Genomic DNA, 18512 nt, shown 5'->3' with positions numbered 1-18512 from the left:
AGAGCACAATTTCAAAAGTGAAAGATGGAGGTTGTATGGCTAGACAGCAAAGAAAGATATTAGGGGCTTTTCATTGACCTAATCACCAGTGTAAAATGGCACCCAAGTAAGATGAGATGATTTTAGGCTGTAAGGAGAGAGGTATAGTGCTGGAACTCTGAACTCTATCTTTCCAGAAATCAACAGGAGTCAGGATCACTAAATGTCTTTATTCCAGATCTTTACCGTCACCTCCAGCTCCAGGTCACGAGTGCAAGTGAGCATGAGTTCCACCACCCAAGTTTCTCTTACTCCTCCCACACAAGTCACTTCCCTCTCTTTGTCCCACCAATCAAGTCAGCACAGAACAGCTGGGGAGGGTCAACCTTAAACAAGTTAATAGGGAACCGTCCAATTGGCAATTAGTCTCACGTGCTTCATCATCCAAGTGCATTGCTCAGTTCTAGCCCTTTACATCTCCCGCTTTCTTTTGTTTTAGACCACAGGAGGTCGTGCCATCCCTGACTTTTCAGGGAGATGAGAACCCCAAAAAGGAGGTGATCACGCCCCCCCTGACTTCTCAGGAGGGGAGATGAAAGCACTAAAAAGGAGATAATCACGCCCTCCCTGACATCTCAGGAAGGGAGATGAGAAGCACCAAAGAGAAGTGGGGATTTGCTAGCGGGTTTCTGGATTGAAGGGCCTTATTAGAGACAAGTATGCACAAACCCATCAGCATGGGAGTTATTACACAAGCACATAGCAATAACGCAGAGGCTATTAGTGGTGACTCTCCCCACAGTCAGTGCAGACTCGATGTGGTGTAACAAACAGGAATTGTACATGCAAGTAGTGATATAACAAACAATATAAATCAACATGGTATTGTAAGAGATTTCCAGAAGTCCCAGAAGGAGGGTATGTAAACACCAGACACACATACCCCTTCTTCAGCAACCAAGAGATAGTCCAAATCCAATCTATTGTCCATTGCTTCACTGTTAGGGAATCCAATGATCCCCACAAGTTTTTGAAATCCCACATCAGTCTTTTTATATGTTAGGGAATCCAATGATCCCCACAAGTTTTTGAAATCCCACATCAGTCTTTTTATATGTTAAGGAATCCAACGATCCCCACAAGGTTTTGAAGTCCAGCAACAGTCTTATGATGTCTCAGAGAATCCAATGATTCCTGAGGACTTTCAGTCCTACAATAGTCTTATGATGCCTCAGAGAATCCAATGATTCCTGAGGACTTTCAGTCCTACAATAGTCTTATGATGCCTCAGAGAATCCAATGATTCCTGAGGATTTCAGTCCTACAATAGTCTTATGATGTCTCAGAGAATCCAATGATTCCTGAGACTTTCAAGACCTACAATAGTCTTATGATGTCTCAGAGAATCCAATGATTCCTGAGACTTTCAGGTCCAACAGTTTTTGATGTCCATGGGTCAAACGCCATAACTGCCAGGTTCTTTCAGTGGTGGGCACAGTCAGCAACGGAACCACCCGATGTTTCTTGGGCCTTCTCCTTCATTTCAAGGGTCTGCTCTGTCTCTCTCCGATGGACAAGGCGAATACGGCTCGTTGGCACCCATCTGATTCCTTCTCCATCTGTAGAGGTACAAGCAAACCCTCTCCCCCAAGCAGTTAACCTAGCTGGTCCCTTCCATTCACCACTTTCTGGGTCTCTCCACATCACTTGGCGATTATCTAAAGACAGTGGAGCTGCTCGCACTGGACACTGCCCTTCCGGTGAGTTATAAAACCTGTCTGCTGGAGCCAGTGCATCTTTGTCAAAAATTAAAAAATTAATGGTATAGAGAACTAAATTTGGAAGTTCTCTTGGGTTACCCGTGGCTCCCCCTTTCTTTTGTTTTTGGAGGAGTGTCTTAATATCTCTGTTTCTTCTCTCTACTATTGCCTGCCCTTGAGGATTAAAGGGTATGCCCGTGGTGTGTAAAATCTTATACTGTGCACAAAAGTGTGTAAAATCTTATACTGTGCATAAAAGTGTGTAAAATGTTTGGACGTATATGCAGGTCCATTGTCTGTTTTTATTGCTTGTGGTACACCCATAATTGCAAATGCTTGTATAAGGAATTCAGTTACCACTCGGGCTGTCTCTTTTGCTGCTGGCATTGCAAATGTGAATCCAGAAAAGGTGTCTACCACGACATGGATAAAAGATAGACGACCAAAAGATTTATAATGGGTCACATCCATTTGCCAAATTTCATTAGGTCTCAAACCACGAGGGTTCTTCCCCGGAGGGAGTGTAGGAGCATGGAAAGGAAGGCAAGCTGTACAGGCTTTTACTATGCTCCTAGCTTCTTCTCTTGTTATTCCAAACTGCAAACGTAAAGCTCGGGCAGCCTGATGATATTTAGAATGAGACTCTTGTGCTTCTTGAAATAAAGGAGTACTGGCCAGCATGGTTAGAAGGCTATCTGCCTTTGAATTACCATCAAAAATAGGACCTGGAAGTCCACTATGGGAATGGACATGCAAAATATAAATCTTACCTGGATGCTTTCTCACTTGCTCTTGAAGCTCTTTAAAGAGCTGATATATATTGGAGGCTACAAATTTTATTTGGGCTGTGGCAATTCTTTGTACCACACCTACTGAATAGGCTGAATCAGATATTATATTTATGTCTCCCAGATAATAAGCAAGAGCTAGAATGATTGCATACAATTCATTCTGCTGAGTGGACTGAAAAGGAGTTCTGATTACTTTCTTTATAGTTAAGTCACGAGAATACACAGAGCAAATATTATGTTTGGATGCATCTGTAAAGATAGTTGGTCCTTTAAGAGGAACTTTAGAAACCTTTTCTTCAAGAATCCATTGCCAATTATGTAGCACTCTGGTTATCTTTAATGGAGACCCATGTGCAAAATTTGGAGCCATGGTTAATAAAATTTGCCACTCTGGGATGGTTTCGCAGCACACATTAACTTGTGCATTAGTATAAAAGGTGTATATCTTGTCAGGTCTTGTCCCAGATAATTGTACTGCTCGTTTAATGGCCTTTAATAAAATTCTAGCCACAAGCACTGGGTAAGGAATAAGGCTTTGTTCTGGTTGTGCTGGGAGGTTCACCCACTCTATCACACTGTCTCCTTGATGAAGGACTGCTGTGGGGGCCTCTTGTGTAGCAAAAACTGATATTTCCAAGGGTTTTTGAGTGACTCTTTCAACCACATTGGATAAAGCCAGTTCAACTTGTCTCAAAGCCTCTTGAGCTTCTTTTGTAAGCTGGCGTGGTGAATTTAAAGCACTGTCTCCCCTTAAAATGTCATATAATGGTTGCAATTGACAGGTAGTCAAGCCTAGCACGGGACGCATCCATTGGATATCTCCTATCAATTTCTGAAAGTCATTTAAGGTGTTTAGCTTCTCTGTTCTTAAGGAGAGTTTTTGTACTGTAAGCACCTTAGGATATACTTCATATCCTAAATATTGAAAAGGAGCATGTCTTTGAATCTTTTCTGAAGCTATGTGCAATTTATAATTCCTTAGTGTTTCTATGGTTTTTTGTAGACATGCTTCTAACATTTGTTCCTCAGGTGCACATCCCAATATATCATCCATGTAATGTAATAACATTACTTTTGGAAATGCTTTTCTTACTGGACTAAGAGCAGCAGCAACATACATTTGACACATAGTAGGGCTGTTTTTCATTCCCTGTGGCAAAACTGTCCATTCATATCTTTTATAAGGCTCAGCTAAGTTAACGCTGGGCACTGAAAAGGCAAATCTTTTCATATCCTCCTTATCTAGAAGGATAGAATAGAAACAATCCTTAATGTTTATAACTCACAGAGGCCATTCTCTAGGCAATTGAGTAAGAGATGGAAGTCCAGGTTGAAGAGTTCCCATAGTTTCCATCTGTTCATTTACCTTTCTTAAATCAGTCAACATTCTCCATTTTCCAGATTTCTTTTTTACAACAAATACTGGGGAATTCCAAGGACTTAGAGAAGGTTGTAAGTGTCCTTGATCAAGTTGTTTCTGTACTATGTCTAGTAAGGCCTGAATTTTATTGTTATCTAAGGGCCACTGTTCTATCCACACTGGTGTATCAGTTTTCCACTGGATAGGAACAGGTGAAAGTGTTGGCAGGCCTTCAACAGCAGCCCTGCCTAAAAAACCGAAGTACTCATTTTTAACCCTAATTGTTGTAAAATGTCTCTTCCCCACAGATTGATGGGGATTTTTTCAACTATAAAAGGAGTAAAAACTCCTGTTTCACCTTCAAATACCCATCTTAAAGGGGTAGCACTAACTTCAGCTGCTATTGATCCTCCTACCCCAGACATGTAGATGTCTGCCTTAGTCTTTGGCCAGTGACTGGGCCAGTTGGCACCTCTAATGACTGTGCGATCTGCACCTGTGTCCACCTGTCCTTCTAATGGCATGCCATTTATATAGATGGTGAGCATAGGTCGGTCAGCTGTCACAGCTGCTGTCCAGTATATTCCTGGGTTTTTCTGCTTGGAGTCCGAACATGGGTGACTGTCACCAGGTTGCTTATTAGGAGTCTGTATTAATAAACCTGATGCTACTACTTCCCCTGGTTGATAAGTCACACATTGTCTCCCTGTGTTAGTGACTGGGATATTATCTACACATTCCCCAGTTTCCCACATCAGTGTATGAATGAACACTGTCTTGTAAGTACTCTCAGGAGGTGAAATGGTCAAGCCTGCTGTGCCTGGAGGCAAGGGATCCATAGGTTGGAGAGGAACAGATTTCACCTCTCCAGGGGGTATCTCAATTGTCCCAGCTGCATACAACTCTATCCTCCCTAATTGTAGTCCCTTTCTCCCATCATGTTGCTTCCTGGCTGACTGATTGTGTAATCCCTTTCTCCCCTCAGATGGCTTCCTGGCTGATTGGTCATGTCTGGGTATTGGACTTGGAGGCACTCTCTGGGTGTGGCATAGGCTGCCATCATGCCCCAAGTGTTTTTTGCTTGGGGCCCTGGAGCTGGGCCCCTCATCCCGTTTCCCTGAATCAGTCTACACTCTGAGGCCCAATGGAGTCCTCTGTTGCATTTTGGACATGGGGTTTTGGGCCTTGTTCTCCCAGCCTGTCTTCTCACTCTGTCTCTATGCCAACATTGAGCTTTCAAATGGCCTACTTTACCGCATTGAAAGCATTGACGAGTCTCTCTGGAAACCCCTTGCCAAAAGGGATCCTGTCTCCCCATGTTGGGATCTTGGGAAGTCTGCACCATAGCCTGGCTATACAAGGTATTTGTGCCCATTGTGGCACAGCGTCTTATGATCTCCTCTAAAGGAGCATCCTTACGTAGTCCTAGTATAATCCTTCTACAAACCTCATTGGCATTGTCTCTAGCAAGTTGCCTCACCAAAGTGTCTGTTACTTCATTTTCACCATTAGTCTGTATGACAGCTGTCTGCAAACATGCCACAAAATCAGCAAAGGGTTCATTTGGTCCCTGTACAATTTTTGTGTAGGTCTCACCCTTGTAGTTTTTACTGGGGAGAGAAGCCCATGCTTTGATAGCAGCAGCAGAAATTTGCTCAAATGCTGTTATGGAGTAATTAATCTGTACTGCAGCATCTGCATAAGAACCTACACCTGTTAGTAGGTCATAGGTGATGGAAGTATTAGCTGCACTTTGACTATTTTGTTGGGCTTGAATCCTACAGAGCTCACTAAATTCAGAAAACCACAACAAATTTTGTCCAGGTTCTAAGCACACTTTTGCAATGACTTTCCAGTCACTAGGGGTTAAGGTTTCATAAGCCAAATTGTGTATTAACATCTTAACATAATCTGATGTAGCCCCAAAGACAGTGCAAGATTTTTTCAGGTTTTTAAGGACATCCATATATTAAAAGGAGCATATCTTCTACTCTCTTGACCTGCAGAATTATGCTGTTGAATCACGGGAAAAATTTGAAGTTTGAAATCATTATCTACTTCTTTTCCATTTTCAATTGCTTCAATAAGCCCTCTTTCTAATCTAGTTACAGGAGTGGGCAGTTGTTGGGAGGGGGGGCTCTGTGTGGGAGGAGGGGGGGGGCGCTGATGATGTCACCGCCCCTCCCACTACTCCTCCTCCCTCCGTCCCTGAAGATAGAGTGGATGTGGGCTGATCAATAATCTGCTCTCTAGGTGGGGTTGAAATTTCTTCCGGACAATCAGAGTCTACACACTCAGATTCCTCATTCAAATCCCCTTGCCCTCTGGCAATGTCCTGAGTTTGCCTATCTTCTATCTTTTGTTCCTTCTCGGTGCCTTTTTAGAACTCTTCCTTCTTCTAAACTCTTCTCGATAGCTTAAGTCTAATAGAATCAAGTTGTATAGGTAAAATACCTCTGGGAAAATTTGACAATTCCCATTTTTTGAGTAAAATTCTTTCATTTCAAGTCCCACTAGCTTCCATTTATCTATACGTAGTTTTTCTTCATTTAAGAACCAAGGGGACGTGCGAATCAATGAGTGTAAGAGATTATTCATTTGTGGGATGGGAACAAGTAAACTTTTCTCATCAATTATCTTAATTATATCCTCTATAGCATTGCTAGATGAGGCAGGGGCTGGGGTTGGAGCAGGGTCAGCTGAGGCCCAGGATTTACCTAATATCTGCCCCATCTCAGTTACTAGAGATTGCTGATTTAGTCCTTAACAAGGTAAATTCCTTATTTCTATTAGAATACTCACCTAATCTCCTGGTCACAGGAGGACTTCGGTGGAAGTAGGGTGCCAGCCACACGTTGGACGCCAAATGCTGGAACTCTGAACTCTATCTTTCCAGAAATCAACAGGAGTCAGGATCACTAAATGTCTTTATTCCAGATCTTTACTGTCACCTCCAACGCCAGGTCACGAGTGCTAGTGAGCGTGAGTTCCACCACCCAAGTTTCTCTTACTCCTCCCACACAAGTCACTTCCCTCTCTTTGTTTCACCAATCAAGTCAGCACAGAACAGCTGGGGAGGGTCAACCTTAAACAAGTTAATAGGGAACCGTCCAATTGGCAATTAGTCTCACGTGCTTCATCATCCAAGTGCATTGCTCAGTTCTAGCCCTTTACAGTATAGGATTCAGAAATAAGTGCTGTACTCGATATTTAGAGTACAGGGGAAGTCTGTGGAATGCGCTACTTATTTTAAATGAAAACTATTTTATGTTTAGTTCAAGACACTACATTTTTAGAATGATATAAACAGGAAAAAGCAGACCAGAAAAATGACAGTTCTCAAATTCATGCCATAGAGGATACAATGAAAGAGACTAGGATTATTTAACTTGGATAAGAGAATACTTGAGGGGACATGTCATAGCTGTACTCAAGGATTTAAAGGACTGTCAGTAGAAAGTGCTATTAAAATTGTTCTTTGGGGACCTAAAAAGCAGAACCAGAAACAATGGGGAGAAGCTATAAAGAGACATTTAGTTCTGATGTAAGGAAAAGCTTCCAGATAAGAAAAACTATCCTCCTTTGTATCTAATATCTCATATCCAGTAGGAAACCTGGTGGCTTTCTCTTTTAAAGGACACCATTTCTACCCCAGATGATCAGAACATCTAAATTGAATTAATCAACCAAAAATAAACAAGTGTGAATAAGTCCTTAATCAAGTTGATAGGTTTTGAGTCATTGGATAAAAACAGACATAGGAAATATCTTGTTATTGTTAACTTAAGGATTGAAATTTAAAAACATCTATAAGGCTCAATGCATCATTTTGATGGAGTACATTTATACATGTCATTCCTCTTGTTCAGTTGTTTTCAGTTATGTCCAACAATTCATGACCCCCTCTGGGATTTTCTTGGCAAAGATACAAGGTGGTTTGCCATTTCCTTTTCCAGTTCATTTTACCAATGAGGAAACTGAGATAAATAGGATTAAGTGACTTTCCCAATCCAGAGGCTAAGTCTCTGAGGCCAGATTTGAACTCAGGAAAGATGTGTTTTCCTAATTCCAGGCCTGGCACTCTATCCACTGTGCCATCTAGCTGCCCCTTCTCTACATTTACACATACTAGTAAGATTTTTATTTCAAAGTAAAATTATGATCTTTGCTTGTAATCATTTGTATTTAAAATTCATTTTCAAAGATAGGAGAAATTATAGTAAATTATAATAAAATATATTTTTAATTCTTGCATCAATAATTGACATAATTGGTACACCTGCTCCTTAGTATCCTCATGAACAGCAAGTTAGTTTGGTTTCTGTCAGTCAAGTAGTTTTAAAATCAATGGTGAAGGACTCCTTAGAAAGAATGGGATACAGTAGGATAATAACCTTTGTAATCTAGATGATGACATAGTAGAAAGAATGCCAGACCTGGAATAAGGAAGAGTTCAAATACAGCCTTAGACATTTACAAGTTGTATGACCCTGGACAAATACTTAATGTCTGTCTGCCTCTGTTTTCTCAATTACTTTTTTAAAATTTTATTTTTTATTATAGCTTTTTATATACAAAACACATGCATAGTTAATTTTTCAACATTGACTCTTGCAAAAACTTCTGTTCCAACTTTTCCCCTCCTTCCCCCCATCCCCTTCCCTAGACAGCAGGTATTCCTATACATGTTAACTAAGTTAAAGTATATGTTAAATACAATATATGTATACATAGTTATACAGTTATCTTGTTGTATAGGAAAGATTGGATTTAGAAAAAAAGGTAAAAATAAAGGAAAAACAAAAAAACAAAAATGCAAGCAAACAGTAACAGAAAGAGTGGAAATGTTATGTTATGGTCCACACTCATTTCCCAGTGTTCTTTCTCTGGATGTAGTTGGTTCCATTCATTATAGATCAATTGGAATTGATTTGGATCCTCACATTGTTGAAGATAGCCACATCCATCAGAATTGATCATCATGTAGTCTTGTTATTGAAATGCGTAATGATCTCCTGGTTCTGCTCATTTCACTCAGCATCAGTTCATGTATATCTCTCCAAGCCTCTCTGTATTCATCCTGCTGATCATTTCTTATAGAACAATAATGGTCCAATAATATTCATATATCACAATTTATTCAGCCATTCTCCAATTGATGGGCATCCCTTCAATTTCCAGTTTCTAGTCACTACAAAAAGGGCTGCCACAAACATTTTGGCACATACAGGTCCCTTTCCCTTTTTTAAGATCTCTTTGGGATATAAGCCCAGTAGTAGCACTGCTGGATCAAAGGCTATGCACAGTTTGATAACTTTTTGGGCATAGTTCCAAATTGCTCTCCAGAATGGCTGGATATATTCACAACTCCACTAACAATGTATCTGTGTCCCAGTTTTCCCACATGCCCTCCAACATTCTTCATTATCTTTTCCTGTCATCTTAGCCAATATGACAGGTGTATAGTGGTATCTCAAAGTTGTCTTAATTTGCATTTCTCTGATCAACAATGATTTGGAACACCTTTTCATATGACTAGAAGTTGTTTCAATTTCTTCATCTGAAAATTACCTGTTTATATCCTCTGACCATTTATCAATTGGAGAATGGCTTGATTTCTTATAAATTAGAAACAATTCTCTATATATTTTGGAGATGAGGCCTTAATATTTAGCTGTAAAAATGTTTTTCCAGTTTATTGCTTCCCTTCTAATCCTGTCCGCATTAGTTTTATTTCTATAAAAGCTTTTTAACCTAATATAATTAAAATGTTCTATTTTGTGGTTGTTTTCTCAATTATAAAATTGCAATAATAATAACGTATACCTCTTATGGTTGTTATGAGATAAATATTTGTAAAGGCACTTAGCACAGCATCTGGAATATAATAAGTGCTTACAGCATGCAGTAAATGGAAGCTTCTTCCTTTCCCTCCCTCCCTCCATCCTTCTTTTCTTCCTTCCTTTCCCCCCCCTATATCTTGTAATCTGTAATGTGATAGTGAGCATAGGCATTATTATTTTTTTTTTAATAATTAAAGATTCTCATTCTAACTTTAGGATTTAAATTTTAGTAAGAAGAATTCAGTGTGTATACATAACCCATAGTATAAATATAATTGCAACTATTGTAAGAACAGTATTCAAAGAAGTTTAGAACAAAAATATTTCTTGGGTAAAGCTATCATAATTTAAGTTTTAATATGTCTTATGGCCATATCTCCCTCCTCAATGGCTATTCAGGCTTGTTTTTAATTGACCATCTAAGATTTGTATTCTCTTACAAAGATTAAACAATAAAAAAAGGAAAGTATGTTGTCTATCCCTAGGTTAGATTCACCTTTCTGTAGAAACATTGGATTTCTAAAAGTGGAAAGCACAGCAACATGTGAAAATTATTGTGTTTTGATTTCAAGAAATTGAGTTTGTTGCCTTTTTAATAATAGTGAGGTAATATTTCACCATGGACACCTGCTTGGTAGCATGAAATTGGAAAAGCTTGCTTTCTCAGAAATGACTTAGTGATTAATTCTTCAATGTAATAAGCTTTTTCCAAGATAGAGGTTTTTTTTGTTTTTTTTTTTTGTTTTTTTTTTTTTTTTTAAATGGAAATAGGTTTAGATGAGAAATCCTTGATTTAAAGGCTTGAATTAACTTGATTTAAATTCTGATTAAAAACCATCTCTATATATAATAGTAATGACTGTAGGGGTTCTTCTGATCCAAAGGGACCTAACAATTTTGCGAATTATTTTCAAAATACATTTGCATCTGTGAAAGGTATGTTTCAAAATATGGCCATCCAAATTAAGACTTTGCCAAGAAAATTAGAATAACTAGAAAACTGTTATGGTGATAGATTCCGCATCTTTAAGAAAAATAGCTAGGTGGCACAGTGGATGGAGTGTTAGACTTAGAATCACAAAGGCATGAGTTCAAATCCAGCCATATGTACTCACTAATTGGGTGACACTCGACAAATCACTAAACCTCTCTGTCGAAGTCTTCTCATCTGTGAAATGGGGGTAATACTTCTCAAGTTTTTGAGGATCAAATGAAATAGTAGCTATAAAGCAGTGGCTACTTGGGTTAAATTTGTAGGGCACTATGTAAATGTTATTGTTATTATTAATAAGTATCTAAAAGAAGCAAAACTAGTAAAATTTTACAAGTTGAGTCAAAAGACCTAGGCTTACATTCCAATACTGTTCCTTATTCTCTAAATCCTAGCATAGCTCTAAATCCTATTGGCTTAGGTCTCAGGTAGTGGTTCCCATTCACCTTTTCCTTTATTTAACTTCTATATGGGATGTGCATTTTGAATAGCCATACTGGCCATTAATTAACTAAGAAGTCATTTTTGAATCAATAACATAATTCATACTATGTTAGATACTGGGATAGCAATAGAAATACAGGATGAATCCCTTGGCCTAAAGGAATTTACAAACCAATTCTTGAAATAATATTATGATAAATAGTGGTAGATATTGGATATGTGCCAGTAATGTGATGCAGATTATAAGAAGTCTAGAGGAAGGGGAGATATTAAGAACTGTACTAACAAGGGAATGCTTTATGAAAGAAGTAAGATCTTGTGATGAAACTTGAAGGGTAGATAGTATTTGGTTAAATTGAGAAACATCTCAATTGTATGAACAATAAATTGGTGAATTTTTGAGCCAGAAAGGTGCTTACAGATCATTTATTTAGTCTAACTAGCCTATCTGAAACTATACTGCAGACAGATAAAATATTTAAATTTCATTATCTTGAATTCTTCCAGAGGCCAAGTCTTTACCCTCTGGAACTCAGGAGGCAGGGACTGCATGCTGTGGAAAAGAAAGAATCTAAAGGTAGAAGGAGCAGGGAAGAGGGACCATTCCATTAAGTTTATAAGTTTTAAAAAGTAAAACTTTTGATCGTAAAAGTTTAGTGGAGGGAGGATTTGCAGACTGATAGTTATAAAAACCTCTCAATTTACAGATGAGAATACCTGAGATTTAGAACCTGGGTCACAGCTAGTCAATAGACACTGGGGACTAGAATCTCAACTTTTTGATTCTTAGTCCAATGTTCTTTCTTTTCTTTTTTTAATCATTATTTTATTTTTCTCCAATTACATGTAATATAATTTTTAACAATTATTTTTAAAACTTTGAGTTCCAAATTCTTTTCCTTCTTCCCTTCCCTTCCCCTTTATTTAGAAAGCAGGTGTGAAGTCATACAAAACATTTCCATAAAAATTATTCTGTGAGAGAAAACATAGATAACTCCTATCCACATGCAAAAAAACAAAAAACAACAAACAAACAAACAAAAAAAACCAACTTCAAGAAAAATAAAGTTTAAAAAAAAGAAGTATGCCTTAGTCTGTATTCAGAAACAATCAGTTCCTTCTTTGAGGATGAATAGCATTTTTCATCATAAGTTTTTCAAAATTGTCTTGGATCATTGCACTGCTGAGAATAGCCAAGTCATTCACAGCTGATATAGCACAATAGTATTCTGTCATAATCACATACCATAATTTGTTCAGCTATTCCCCATTTCTTTTCTTTTTTCTTTTCCCCCTCCACTTAATATTATTTCCCTCCAATAAAATGTAAAGATAGTTTTTGTAAGATTTTGAATTCTAAAATTTTTTTTTATCTCTTCCCTTCTTCTCTCTCCCTCTCCTAAACGGCAAGCAATCTGATATAGGTTACATATGTACAATCATTTCAAACCTATTTCTCTCTAATGTTCTTTCTACTACAAGTTTGACCCCATGAGAAGGTTGGATCCATGTGATTCCAGGACTTTGGCAATGAAGAGAAACACATAAAATTTCCTAGAAAACAAAGGAACTTGGGTTCTAAGTAATCTTTTGTTCTTTTGTTTACTGAAACCTTGAGCATAGGAAAATTTGTATTTGAAAGGCGGATGGTTTTGATTGTTTTATTTTTAAGAGATTATTAGGCAAATAATTTGTAGTCATCTTCATCCCTCTTCAGGCAACATTACAGAACTTTCTGTACCATACCATGGAAAGCTCTTTGCCTTGGAGGTTTATTCCATCTCAGGACTATTTCTCACATTCAGGTGTATGGGGTTTTCAGGGAAGAATAGGACCTCTGGTGAGAGGGTTTGCTGAGTACTCCAAGTCTGCTCACCTACCTCTTACTTTGGCTTCAAGAAGCTGTACCATGCATGGGTTAAATTTGTAGGGCACTATGTAAATGTTATTGTTGCTATTAATAAGTATCTAAAAGAAGCAAAACTAGTTAAGATCTTGCAAGTTGAGTCAAAAGACCTAGGTTTAAATTCCAATATTCCTTATTCTCTAAATCCTAGCATAGCTCTAATCCTATACTCTTAGGTCTTAGGTAGTGGTTCCCATTCACCTTTTCCTTTGCTTAACTTCTATATGGGATTTGCATTTTAAATAGCAATATTGACCATTAACCAATAAGTAGTTTTTGAGTCAATAACAAAAATAATATTCATATTAAATTAGGTACTGGGACAGCAATAGAAATATAGGATGAATCCCTTGGCCTAAAGGGATTAACAGACCAATTCTTGAAACAAGACTATGATAAATAGTGGAAAACTATCTCAGCAGATAGGCTAAATTAGACTGGGAGAAGCCTACAGACTTTAAATATGATGGTGATTTCTGGAGATGTTTACCCCGAATATGTGAAGACAGGTACATGACAGCAGTTTGTTCCAATGACCAAGAAGGCTAAAACAAGCCTGGTGGAAAGCTATTAAAAACTCTACTGTTTAAGTATGATCAGACCTGGAAAATGCCAAAATCATCCATTGCATCTTGGTCTGTGAGCAGGTATCCTGATTTTTGTCTTGCCACTGAACTTAGTATCCTGACCTCTAGAAGAGGGAATGAAACTGATAGTTTTGCAATTCTGCTTCACTTAAATCCAATTCAGGGGCAAGTCAAGACATCATTCATTCATGATGTCCTTGGTCTTTGAAAGAAGAATGAACAACACTTCTTACATTAGAAATACTCTCCATCCTTGTGGTCTCATTTTCTTACTGGCTGGTTCCTCCCAGAACCTTCAGCTGAAGGAGGAGACCCAGGGCAAAGAGATCCCCAGGCTTTTCAGCTTTCTTTTATATATTCCCTATTTCCTATTAGAATGTAAGCTCCTTAAGGGCAGGAACTATCTTTTTGCTTCTGTTTGTATTTCCAGACTGTTTAACACAATGATTGGCATATAGGAAGGGATCTTAATAAATGCTTATTGACAGACTGAGACAAAGATTGAAGAAATATGTCTTTCTTTGGTTGTCCTTTCATCTTTTAATCTCAGGGTGCTATACTTTCACAATATTGTTTAATTTTTAATAATTTATTTAATATTTTATTTGTTTCCAATTACAATTAAAAAGGCAAACAATTTGATATAGGTTGCAGTCATTCAAGACATATTTCCATATTTGTCATGCTGTGAAAAAAATGCAAACAAAACAAAAAAGAAAACTCAGGAAAAATAAAGTTTTAAAAAGTATACCTTGATCTGTTTTCATCAGTTATGTCTTTGAAGATAACATCTTTCAACTTAAGTTTTTTAGCATTCTCTTGGATTATTGTATTGTTGAAAATAGCAAAATCATTCTGTTCATCATTATACAATATTGCTATTACTACGTACAATGTTCATCTCTGTCTTCTCATTTTTCTGAGAGCATCCTGTTCATTTCTAATATAATGGTATTCCATCACAGTCATAAACCACCACTTCAGCCATTGCCCAGTTGATGGTCATCCCCTCAATTTCTAATTCTTTGCCATAAGGAAAGGGGGTTCTCTTTTTGTTTATATAGGCCCTTTTCCTTTAAAAAAAATCTCTTTGGGATATAGATCTACTAGTGATATTTTTGGGTAAAAACATATGCATGGTTTATAGCTCTTTGGGCATAGTTCTAAATTGTCTCCAGTATGGTTTAATTAGACACAACTCTGTCAAAAATGCATTAGTGTTCCTATTATCCCCTTCAGCATTTGTCATTTTCTTTTCTATCATGTCCAACTCCAATAGTGAAATAAGGGTGTGTTATCCAGGGGCCAGGTAAAGAGAAGTTCGATATGAACTCTTCAAGTTTTATTGATCAGAGAGACAAACATATATACTTTCAGTGCTTATAGACTTGATATAAAATATACTCTTTGATGTTCCTATAGCTTTTTCTAACAAGCACAGTCTATTGAGATGTAAATGATTTAGACAGAGATGTAAATAATTGAGATACATATCAGAGTAAAATTATCATACCAATATCCTCAAGTATCTTTTCCCCAAATGTCTTTAGTCTCCATTGTGGGATGTTTTTCCTATCCTAACTTTGATGTAGTACATAGTAGAGTTTGCATTTTGCTTCAGTCACCAGGTTTTTTATTATATTAACAAGTATTTCTCTGATATTCAGTAAGAAAAGGGAGGTTGGTGAGCCAAGTTACTCTAAGATTTCCTGGAATGGATTCTTACCTCCTGGCTCTCTATAATTCCTGGTTCTTACTTTAAATATGAAGTCTATGAACATTCTCATAGTTGAGAATGATTGCAGAACATACTTAAAAGCACAAGGAGCTAAGTCAATCAGTAGTAAAATAAAACATTTGAGAGGAACAAAATGCAAAAGAATAGAGGTCAGATTATTTACAGGATTTATCTTTTTTAACCAGTTGAATATCTGGTTAGTTTCATGGATACTACTCTTTTCCATGTTTTCTGCTAAAAAGTTAGCTGAAATTGAGATTTCAAATTGTTTACATGATTCCCTAACCATGTTAATGATTGTTTCACTAAGTTTAATTCTTGTTTTATCTTATAATCTATATTAATTTGTTCTAAAAAGCTTTTCCGAATTGAGCAGTCTGAACAGATTTTGTAAGAGCTGTAGCTGAAACAGCAAATGTTGTAACAATTGATATATCTGCTGGAATTCCAACAGTGAATAATCCTACAAATCTCTTTTACTACTACTATTTTCTAATTTTCCTGGATGTTATCTCAAACCTGTTCACCTGCTTACCTGTACCAATTATGACTGATCTTATTAGACATCACATAGTATGGATGTTCCATAATAACAACCATAAGTATCGAATTTGAAAAACATTTCAGTAGAAGTAAGACATTGGAATAAAACACAATTGTAACATTTTACAATATATCCTTCTAACACATTCATGATTTGGATTCTAGTGCCATTCCTTAAAACATATCTTTAGTTAGAAATATCTACTATTTTAAAATATGCTATACAGTATATCTCTGAAGGTCTTGAAAACATCATGGAATTCCATATCTGAGATGTGAAAATTTATGCCATTCTAAGTCCCAAATACATTTTAACAGGAGTCCCATCCTGCTAATTTGGGGGTTCATTCACCAATCAGTTCCAGTTCCCCCCTTTTAAACACATGGGACTCAAAGTCCTCTGGGAGCAGGGGGGGTGATCTCATCTTCTGAAACTGCTTCCTGCTGAGAATGTACATAGATTTGAGTCATTTGCAAGGTCCCATCTTTTTATGGAGGGAGTGACGAGCTAGAGCTGATTGAAGTGTCCAGTGGTTGATTGAGTTCCTTGAAGCTGGGTAATGCAGCTGTAACTGACCAAAATCTAGAATACAAAACAATTCTAACAAATAGAGGTTAGGAGGATTGAGATAAAAAGACAAGTCCACAAGGACTTTATAAGTGTAACAAGAGATTGAGCAGCAATTTTCAGGTATGAAATATATTTGTATCACAGGACATATAGTATATATCAATTTTAAAGATTTTCAGTTTTAGTTTCAAATGAACAATAAAATAACAGTTCGTTCTTATGGACAGTTATGTTAATTGTTCTTACATTATTTTGGAAACCTATAAAGAATTTATTTCACCAAACATTTATATATATATATATATGTATATATATATATATATATATATATATATATATATATATATATATATATATATATATATATATACACACACACACACATCTATCTATCTATCTATCTATATAGATATATCTATATTTATCTCTCTATATATAACAACTAGATGATTAGCCAAATACTCATTTTCCAAACTATTTAGGATATAATGACTATATATTTTCAGATTAAAAACAGCAAGATATACTTGAATTTGTGTTGACCATTTGCTCTTATAAGAATTTGTCATAAAAGGAAAATACGGGGGTTTAACAATACCATCAGAACTGATTCTTCAGGCCTCAGCCTGGGAACAGGTACCTGACAAAATAAAGCTTCCTTAGTTTAGACTGATATCCAATTATAATACTTTTACTTTATCAGACTCAGGAATTATCAAGTAGGGAACAAAGAAGCAGAACTGGGAAACAGAGTTTGAAGAATCTCACTGAGCAAAAGCTCTCAACTCTTATATTAATACAGACCCTTATCTGTTCAGAGTCACATTTCTCTGAGTAGCTTCGGAAAATTCTCTCAAGTGGCGGGTTACTGACTTAATGGTTAGGCAATCAAATTCAAAACTCAAAAATAATATCAGTTGCAGTCCCAAGAGCTTTCATCTCCAATATCAAATTCCACTAACTGCAAGTTAAAGCTAGCTAAATTATCTCTTTTAAAACTTAGACACATAAAAGATTGTGTAACTTGTTTTGTATGTTAAAATTCATTCTGGTGCAAAAAATTGATCATTAAACTTATAGAATTTTTATATATACTTTCCTTGTTATATATGTTCCCAAATCTCTTAAACAGGCTCTCTATATTCTCAGGGCAGATATCCTTAGCTGTACTGAAAGTTTAAGAAAACTGACAAGCTTAAAATTAAAAGTTTGGGCAGTGGTCCCAGGGAAGGAATTGAGCTATTTGTTGTCCAACCCTCACCTTTTCTGGGGGGGAAGGGGGTTGGTTGGTTTTTGCCTGAGGCAATTGGGGTTAAGTTTCTTGCCCATGGTCACATAACTAGGAAGTGTTCTGAGACCACATTTGAACTTAGATCCTCCTGACTTCAGGGCTGGTACTCTATCTACTATACCACCTAGTTGCCCCGATTCATAGTATTTTGATGGGCTATAATTATCAGATTTAGGTTTAACTTGATGACAATAACTTCAAATAACTTAGCAATTTTAATTTTTTTCCTGAGAATAGCCAAATAGTTTTTGTAATAATTTTTCTATTAATTTTCTAGCAGCAATAAAACATAACTAATTCCTTAATTTACATTTACAAAATAATATGAAACAGGATAAGCAAGGCTAAATGAACTTTTCACCTTCTTAATAGTTGACAAATATATTTTGTCTCCAAACTGCTGAGGTGAGAAGTTCTCAGGGATGATTTTTATTGCCTTAAATAATTTTACTTTTTTATTTAGAGAGAAGAGAAGACAATGTATATAGTTGAATTTGTTTAGTATAATTTACACACATCTAAAACATTTTTTACCTCAACATTAGCCTTGTATATTGGTTATGATAGGGGTTGAGGTCCCTTTAAGATTCCTTTCTAATTGACATGGTCAAAGGCACCCTTTTGAATATCTGGGCCCAGCCCCCACTATCAGCTCAGCTTCCCCCACCCCTGGATCTGAACTAACTGAAAAGCCCGCCAAGAATTTGG

The 18512-nt window shown here is 36.9% G+C and overlaps 1 protein-coding gene across 1 annotated transcript in view; it reads left to right on the top strand.

Moving 5' to 3' along the window:
• Positions 1-18512, top strand: part of PLGRKT (plasminogen receptor with a C-terminal lysine) — a 76534-nt gene that overhangs the window by 46746 nt on the left and 11276 nt on the right. The gene's annotated exons all lie outside the window — the stretch shown is intronic.

The sequence above is a fragment of the Sminthopsis crassicaudata genome, chromosome 1 (genome assembly GCF_048593235.1).
Source record: "Sminthopsis crassicaudata isolate SCR6 chromosome 1, ASM4859323v1, whole genome shotgun sequence".
Classification (NCBI taxonomy): domain Eukaryota; kingdom Metazoa; phylum Chordata; class Mammalia; order Dasyuromorphia; family Dasyuridae; genus Sminthopsis; species Sminthopsis crassicaudata.
The sequence above is the reverse complement of the archived record's forward strand: the minus strand, read 5'-3'. Positions and strand labels throughout refer to the sequence as shown.